Raw genomic sequence first — 10,020 nt, forward strand, 5'->3', positions numbered from 1 at the left:
TGAGTCTAGAGAAAACACTAGAAGCAGCTGAAAGTACAGTTGTGGCCAAATTGCTATTGACTTGTTCTTTGGTTGAACTGGAAATAGCTCCTACATCCTTGCTGAAGAGCAAACTGCATTTGACTGGATCAAATGTGTGAGATTCTGCCAAGATTGAAATCACTAAGAAATGTAAGGATGGGATCAGAAGAAAATAGTAATAATTGCTTATAAGAATGCATGGTTTTCAGTGCTATTTTTAATTGTAGCAATATACTCTGGTATATTGCTCTGGTAGCAATATAATTGAAGAATATGCCGCTTATTAGTATGTGAGAATCTAGATTTTGAAAGTCAGGTATCATTATAATGTAAGAGAAAGAGTATTAACTCACTGTATGACCTTGTTCAAATCATGAAAACTTTCAGTGCACCATCTGCTATATTTGTAAAATCGGGATAATAATATCAGTCTTACCTACCTCATTATTCAATGGAGAAAACATAAATTGAGTGCTTTGAAATGTATAATGTGTTTTTTAAAAGAAAAGTAAAAAAAGGGGGAAAACCTGAATAAACCTGCACAGGTTTACATAGGTAGAAAGTATCTAAGACAGAATTTGAACTCGAATGTTCCTAGCTTTAAGCTTAGTCCTCTCCACTGTGATACTTTAACACCTCCAGTTCTGTACTGTCCTCTTTTCTCCTTTTCTTCCTTCCTCTCCTCCTAGCCCCTTTTGATCCACTAAAAACCCCTCAATAACTCTGACGCCGATTAATCCCTCATCTCTGAATTTAGAATCATAGTACCATAGAAACCTAGAATTGTAAAGGCTCTTTTTAAAAATCTAATTTAGTCTCCCATACAATAACTAGATTCATAGCACTTAGCATTTGGTTATATAATGCATTGGTTTTTCTCATTTCATATTTATATATCTTATCTCTTGAAGTAGACTATAAATTCCTGGAGAGCAAGAGCTATATTTTGAGAACCCTGATTTCTCCTTATTTCTCCCTTTTAGATACAACAATGTCTATTGATATGCTATATATTTAATCTATATATAGTAAATGCTTAGAGGCAAGTTGATTAGTAGACTGTCTAAACCTTCCAAGGCATATGTCAATCTATTATATTCTTGAACTTTTTTTTAAGAATGGTGATTCCTAGCGTCTGCCTGGGATTGCCTGAAACTGCCATCCCAGTCACTTGTGATTGACACCTCATTAACAAGTTGCTCTGACTACAAAAATTAGTAGACCGCCATTCAGACTTAGAAAATCTTAAACAAGCTTTGACTTGCACTGGGCAAGATAAAACCCATTAATTCTTGAATTAAATTAAAATCTTCAAACAGATGTGAAGATGAATTTTCCATTTGTATTGAGCTTGCAACAATACCTAGGAATATATGCACTGAACTCAAATTTTGCCTTAGGAAGACTATTCACATTACCAAGATACACTTTTATCATGTGCAGCAACAGCTTGCTTTAAAAACAAGCTCATGGGAGAATTTCTTGAACATACTTGACTCCTTTCACAAAGGAACTGCCAATTAAATATCCACATTCTTGATATTTAGGAGTGAATCTTCAGGCCACATTTGTGAGATAAGGACCTTTCTGAAACTCACCAATCAGCCTCTTTCAACATGATGGACTATAAGCACAGTAATTTCATTAGTTTATGGGTTGAATAAAGATAGGATATTTTCAAAAGAATTGGATCATAAGCCTAACTTTTATGATTAGTATTTATGTGACCTAAAGCTTATTAACCAACCTCTCTGTCAAGGTCTTCTCTGTAAAACAGTCAATATGATGACTCTACAATGAATTTCTAAAGGAAATCTTGAGAACCATATGCGATAATACATGTGAAAACACATTATAGATAACAAAATTTTTTTTAATTCTAAAATTCGGCATTGAAAAATCTAAATGTAAACTTGAAAAATATTTCCTCTAACAGACCACCAACAGAACTTTATATGGAGGCACTGAAGACTTTCCCTAAAATGCAAAAGTGCTTTCTAAAAGAGAAATAATAACATTAAATGCACTTTCATTTGTTAATGTCAGAAACAATTATCTTATCAGTTTAGCTAGATACAAGATGAAATTTGAACTAAAGGACAACAATAAATCTGGTAAATTTTAATTTAGTGTTCAGTAGTAAGAAAAAAACCTGAAATACTGCCTGAAATAGCAAATCTAAATAGGGCATCATCTTTGCTTCCCCAGAGCCTAGCCCAGGATGGATTGAGTGGGACTCAGGGATGCTGAGTCAAGGCTTAAATTTGGACAAAAATAAAATGAGTGGTTAAGTCATATACTATCACATATCTTTGGTTTTATTATCACATATTCTTTTGTAGAAACATATTTGCTTAGTTGTTTTTCAGTCATGTCAACTCTTCGTGATTTCATTTTGGGTTTTCTTAGTAAAGACACTAGAATGGTCATTCTTCTCCAGCTCATTTTACAGATGAAGAAACTGAGGCAAACAGGGTGACTTATCCAAGGTCACTAAAGGTATTAAGTATCTAGGGCTGGAATTGAACTCAGTAAAATGAGTCTTTCTGATTCTAAGACTACCACTCTATTTACTTTACCCACTAACTGCCCAAGAAAGAGACATCAGAGATCAGTCAAAACTGCATTGATTTAGGTAGTCCTTACAATAATAAAAATATAATACATATATACCAGACCAAAATGTGTAAAGCTTATTCATAAAAATCTCCTAAATGAATGACAGGCCAGTCATTAAAAGTGCTAGGTTTTGTCAATGGTTATGGATGGCTATCAGGACATTACATCACTTATCTTTTCTTCTGGTCATACATTATTCTAATGACAACATCTTTGATTATGTTCAAAATCAAATTTTCGGTGTCTTCTCTTTGTATACAAAATAAAGTTCAAAATCCTTAGGCTAGCATTCAGATATTAATAACTTCACCTTAACCTATTTAATTTTATCCTCCCATACTATTTTCTTTTAAACTCCTCCACTAGGGAGGATTCTGGGAAAATGGCAGAGTTAAGACAGAAAATTGTAAGCCCACCAGATTTCTCCCACAAACAAAATAACATTGTTCCTTAAGGAGAACATTGACCAGCAAAATAAATAAATAAATGAGATTTGGGGCTGAACAGTGGTTCTTCTGGTACAACCTGAGGAGACCCAAGAAAGACCCCAGGAGTGAAATTTAACAGGTGCAAAGTATAAACACTTCCAGGTTAGCTCCACAGAAACATCAATCAGAGAATCCTTGGGCTAGCTGAATTTAGAGGGAGCCTCAGCTAAAACTACAGGAACTTTCATAGTCTGGACAATTTGAAGGGATTAGGGGCCTGAATTGAAGAAGACTAAGGGAATTTCTGCCCATTAGGAACTCCAAGTCCAGCTGTGCTGCAGAGAGGAAGCTTGGGCAAGAAGGAACCAACACATCCAGTGTACAAAAGCAGTGGGGCATGGACATCCTGGCTGCTAATACTTACAGATGGGTGGAGAAGAAGTGGTTTGGGGTTCCAATTCAAAGGGGAGAACTAAAGTGAAGCTAGAAGTTATCATCCCTCCATCCCAGGATTAAAGTTACTTACACTAATAGTTTCTCATTAAAATAAATAAATGAACAGGCAAAGAAGACAAACCCCAAACAGAGAAACTTGTTATGGGAATAGGGAAGGCCAGGATTCTTTTTCAGAGTATAGGGAAGTAAAAAGGAAAAAAAAATCTCTTCTACCCAAAAAAGTAACATTAAATGTCTATCTGTCCAAAAAAATAGAGAGAGAGAACTCAAAAAAAAAAAAAAAAAAAAAGACTTCAAAACCAAATAGAAAGATTAAGAACCAAAAAAACAAGATTGTGGGAAAAAAAAAGTTAATTAAAAGGAAAGATTCAAAAAAGAAAATAATTCTCTGAAAATTAGATTTGCCCAAAGAGAAGCCAATAATACTGTAAGAGACCAAAAATCAACAAAACTATAACAAGGATCAGGAATACAATTTACTAGGGAAAAAAGTAGGACTATATGTCAGCCATATTAATTTTGTTTTAGATGCATGTTTACATATATGTAAATGTGTATGTGTGTGCATGTAGATATGTGTATATATGTGTGTGTGTATGTGCCTATGCTTAACTGTAGCCTGCAAGGGAAACATGGGCAGAGATGAATAGAGGGAACAAAAGAATAAAGTAAAAAGTGCACAGCAGAGAAAAAAGTTACCTACAAGGAAGCAAAGAAAAGATAGTCATGAATAAAATCTTTTCTATTATTACATATGCTTTCTTGAAATGGAAATTTATTATTACATTATTTTGAATCCTGCCTAATGTTCTGCTGGGCACATGACATGTTTTGTTTTATTTTGTTTATTTTCTTTTTCTATTTTTTATATGTATTTAGTTTTACATAATTTGTTTTTAAAAGCATAATAAAAAATCCTCCATTCCAGCCAAACTAATCTACTTTCCATTACCACACCTAAACATATTGTGAGTTCCCATCTCCATAGCTTATTCCCTCTTCTTTTCTCTTCTTAACTCAATTCATTAATTCCCTAAAATTGGTAATGACCAAGTCATGAGTAGAAATCAAGAACTCAAAATGCCTAATTTATTTTCTTTTACATTACACCAGTTTACTTGTTAAAGTTAGTGCTGTATATGTACTATCTTTACTACTTCTATAATACTTATTCAATATTACAAGGTGGTAGAATGGGGGATGATCCTGGTGTCCGAAAGACCTGAGTTCAAAGCCAATGCCAGACACTTTCTAGTTTTTTGACCCTGGGCAAGTCATTTAATCTCGTTTGCCTCAGTTTCTTCATCCATAAAATGAGTTGAAAAAGAAAATGGCAAACCATTCTAATATCTCTGCCAAGAAAATCACAAATGCAGTCACAGAGTAGGACATGACTGAAGAAAAGTTGAACAACAACAATAATAATGAAGAAAGTAGGGGAAGCATTTGAGGGAAAGTCAGAAGATCTTTGCTTTGCTCTTAATTAGTAAATTAAGGTACTCAGTCTCTCTGGGACTTCACCATCAAATGAAATACTTGTCTTAGATAATTTCCAAAATTACTTTCAGTCCTTAGATTCTATAAGTATTATAATTATGAGTTTCTCTACCTATATTCCTATTGAGATTGCAAAATATTAGAATCCTGTTTTTTGGCTCTTTATATTATTCAGATATCTTAACACAGTGCCCTCCATATAGTAGATATGCAATAAATCATAGAAACAATGAATGTTACAGCTGAAAGATCAACTAACCCAATCTCTTATTTGAAAAAACAAGGAAAAATAACTTGCTTAATACTATGTAACTGGTCATTGAAGTCTGGGACTAAAGCCAAACTCTTTCTTTCTCACAACACATTTATCTTTTCCCCACACCAACCTGCCCTCCTTTCATTTTTGTTGAATGAGTGAATGGATGAGTGAATGAATTAAATGTGAGGCTCAGGAAATTATTTGCATTATGCCCAAGGGCTTTTGCTGACCATTTCTGCTAATCCAAGGTTTAGATTAAGATTAGCTTTAGGGAATTTTATTTCAACTGAATATTAACTTTATAACTTGAAATATGTTCTTTGTTATTAACATAAATATTGTAAGCAATTAAAAAGACTCCTGAAGAATCACTGGATAGAAGTTTTTTTAAACTGCTTTCCACCTGATGCTTATAATAAAGATTGAACCAGAAGGCTAAATAAATGTAAACATTGTTTTACATAAAAGCAGACCACTAGGATGCAAAAACCTGCTCCCTCAGTGGAAAAAAAACTAAAAATTTCAAAGAGTCCTACAGTGTTATGATGGGTACTTTGCTTTGCCATCAAAGCACCTGTAGAAAAATATATCAGGCTATGGTTAATGAGACAGCTATTCTGACATGTTTTTATTCGATATCCTTGGGAAAGTGATTTAGGAATGGATTTTTTTAGAAGTTTTTAGGGTGTATTTCTACCAATAAGTAGTGTCAAATACCTTCTAAATGGGTAATTATGTGATAAACCTACATCTCTACCAGTGACTAAAGCAAAAGATCATTTTAGATTAAAATTAGAATATAAGTAGAAGGGGACAACTAGGTGACACAGTGGATAGAGTAAGGCTTATCTTCCTGAATTCAAATCTAGTCTCAGACACTTAAAAGCTGTGGGACCCTGGATAAGTCACTTAAATCTTTTTGCCTCAATTCCTTATTTATAAAATAAGCTGTAGAAGGAAATGAAGAAAAAAAAAAAAACACTCCAGTATCTTTGCCAAGAAAATATCATATGGGGTCACAAAGAGTTAGATGTGAAATCATTCAACAATATAGGTAGATTCTCCACTGGGAGAAAAAAAGAGTTAAGAAGAGGCCACTAGTGGCCACTTTTAGGAACCAGATGAGGAATGAATTCTTATCTGGGCTTGTAGAATTGTGTTCTATATAGTTCCTGCCAACTGTCATTTAGGCTGAAAAAACATGAGCATCAGTGGATTATTGTGTTTTGTGACTAACTTGAAGGGCTTTCAGCTTTCCTTTAATGTATACAAATTATATGTTAAAAATTGTATTTCTAATATAGGATAGTAATATCTTGTTAGTTTTTTTTTTTTGTTTGTTTTTTTTTCTATTTCAGAATCTATAGCTTAGATGTCCCAAGACAATGATTGCTAAGACAGGAGTGGCCAGACTCAGGATTTTGCTTCCATTTTATTTACATAGGATTTTGTATTAAGGTCTATAAAATACATTATTTTCTATCTGCAAATTCCAGTTTTTAAGAATTGTCCCTTCTGGTCATGTGGATTTCCATTTATAACCTTTAAGTCTTCAAAATAGGGGAGTAGGAATCAGAGGTTCCTCTCTGTTTAAGAATGCAAGGATAGCAAGTATAAAGAGCTCTATTTAAATATCTACCACAATATGTTTCCTTAAATACGTGCAAATATTCGTTTGTTCCAAATTGGGGCTGCACCATGATATTCATTAAAGAAGGTAATTGAGAAAAGATCCTTATAGGAAATAATAGGAACCAATTGCAGCAGTTAAGACAAAGAAGACAACAAACCTCAAAGATTCATTGATCTTTTTAATCAGGCACAATAAGTCAGTTTAAATGACCTAGATAAGTGGTCTAAATTTAACTCTCTAGAACCAATTTCCAAATTGTAAGGCAAGTTGTAAGATGCAGTATACAAGTTTATATTCATTTAGGATTTCTGTCTATTCTTCCTCCATTAGGGTGTTTTGCATTTCTGAGGTGGGTCAAAGCAGCCATATGGCAGGAAGCCAGAAAGGATACTCATTACAAGTCTGATAAGGCTTCTGGAATAGAGTCTATCCATTATATTCCATGAATCATCAACCCCCCCCCCCCACCCCCGCCCCCATCCACCCTATTATCTTTTTGTGAGACTCAATAAAGTAATATTAAAGTGCTTTAGAAAGAGGTAATTATTGTGTAAAGATAAGGAACTGACTTATTAAAAGGGAGTGGGGAAATAATTATAACAATAGTTGGAATTCCAATCGAGCTTTAAGAATTGCCAAACACTTTATGTATATTTTCATTTGTTTCTCACAACAACCTTTGAAGAAGGTTCCACTCTTGAATCCATTTTCCTCTAAAGGGGAACTGCAACCTGTGACCTGAGAGAGAACTTAAATGTCACAAGACCAGCAAGTATTCAAAAAGGATTATTAATTCAGGTCTTCCTGACTCCAAGAATGTTGCACTATATTATCATCTAGCTGCCTAAAATATTAGCTGAAATTTATACAATCCTTTGTAGTTTGCAAAACATTTTAGCATTTATTTTCTCACTTGCTCCTCCATAACAACATTGTAATATCATAGATGTTGAAAGTGAGGTTTAGAGAGCTTAAATGGAATGCACAAGTTTTTACAGTCAATAGATGAATAGGAGAGAATTTGAAATGATATCTTATTGACTCCAAGTATGATACTCTTTCCTTTGCACCACCTAGCTCCCTAATACAAACAGCAAAAAGGAAGAAATATGAGAAGACACCTTCTCTTTCATCCTTTATGAGGTGGGAGGAGGGAGTCTCCATAAATGTAAAATATTCAATTTCTTTTTTTTAATGTACAGACATTTCTCACTTTACATAAATTTTCATGACAAATTTCACTCTCAGGGTAAGGAAGAGGAAATTGGGGAAGCAATCCTAGTCAGGTATCTTCAGCTCCAGAAAGGAATTGGGGAGAACTAAGAACAGTCCACTTAGATTAAGCAAAAACTGGCAGTATTAATAAGTTTGTTGATTTATTCACATTTTCCTCTTTTTCTTTTTTTCTTTAATTTTTTTTTTTTTAGTTATATGGAATGATTCTCTGAAAGGGAATAGAAGAGGCACAGGGAAATCTAGACAAGGTAAAAATAAAATATATTTTAAAGAGAAAAATGGAAAACCTTTCCTTCAATATAATATCTTGATTGCTTAGCATATAATAGGCACTTAATAAAGTTTTATTAATGATTAGAAGCCATGATGTATCTCTACTGCTTGTGTAAGCACTGTAGAATTTATGTAAGATGTGTTCCCTTTCTCAGTGGAAATTGCTGAACTCTGGTAAAGAGGATGGCAATTCATAAAGTGAAGTGACTTGAAACCATACTATTAGAAGATCAGTTAGAGAGACCAGGGGTATTTATCAGGGAAAAGAGAATACCTCATTAAGTACATGTTAGATGTTTTTTAAGTTTTTGAAGAACTATACAATGGGAGAAAAATGAAACTTATTCTGTACATCCACAAAGGAACAGTACCTTGAAACTCCATATTGGAAAGTGGGAAGGAGAGACAAAAAGCTTCCTAACAACCTAAAAATTGGAGCTGTCCAAAAACTATATAAGCTACCTTGGTCATCCATCATTTCTCTTTCTCTGGAGATCTTCAGGCAGTGGTTAGATGATCACCTGTCAGGGGTGTTATAAAAGGGATTAATATCTTAAATAGCCAGTTGAACTATAATAATTCTAGTGATTCATTAGATGATATCTAAATTTCTGTTCTTTCTGACTTCCAGAGTCTAGATGATTAGCAACCTGATCATTTCAGAATTAAGTTGGCTAGGGAATCATGGTTCTTTTGCAATATCTTAACTTAGTGACTAGAATTTAACTGTTCACCACTTTAAAAAGCTATAGTATTTCTCCTTCCCTACCCCAAAACTTTATCAAAGGCAGATTGATCATCTCTGTATATATAACATACAACTCTTAAGGAGCAAACCATGTTATCAGCAGATTCTAGCTACTTTAAAATTGGCCTCTAATCCCTAAATCCCATAACCATTATTTTGCATAACAAATGAACTTAACAGAGTTTTAATTAAGTATGTAAACTAGTGCCTTGGAATATGCTGACTTACACAGTATTCTAATTCATTAGATAATAAAAAAATTATTCAAATATGCACATATACACTGTGTTTGGTTGTTTTTTTTTTTTCAGAAACCACACACCATATTTAATTTTTCAATTTAGTTGGGAATGCAAATGTTAAAGCATACCTGATGTTATCACTGCTTTTGCTGAATGTCTTCTCTGAGATAGCTCTGATCCAAGGGACAGGGGAATTAGCACATGTGCAGCTAGAGATGTAGCAAGGTTTTATGGTCTAGGATGGCTAGGAATATTAGGGAAGTATACTCATTCAGAAATAGCATTTTTGATGTTGTAGCCAAGCTGAAATTAAATGATTGATGGAACCACAGCTGTAAAAATCAACCTTGTACTCATGCCCCAGGCCTAAAAGAAATTCCATATTCCTTCCCATTCTTTTCAATCCAGTTTTTGTTTAGTATTCAAGATGTGTTTGTTGAGCAACTCTGCAGCAAGATCTACATAAAAATATTCAACTGACAAAGCAATTAACTCTGTAATGTTAGAGCAAAGAAAGAAAGGAAGGAAGGAAGGAAGCAAGAAAGGAAGAAAGAAAGGAAAAGAAAAAAGAAAATCCTAAAGAAAATCTCAGACCTATGAATAATTAT

The sequence above is a fragment of the Sarcophilus harrisii genome, chromosome 1, assembly GCF_902635505.1.
Source record: "Sarcophilus harrisii chromosome 1, mSarHar1.11, whole genome shotgun sequence".
Lineage (NCBI taxonomy): Eukaryota > Metazoa > Chordata > Mammalia > Dasyuromorphia > Dasyuridae > Sarcophilus > Sarcophilus harrisii.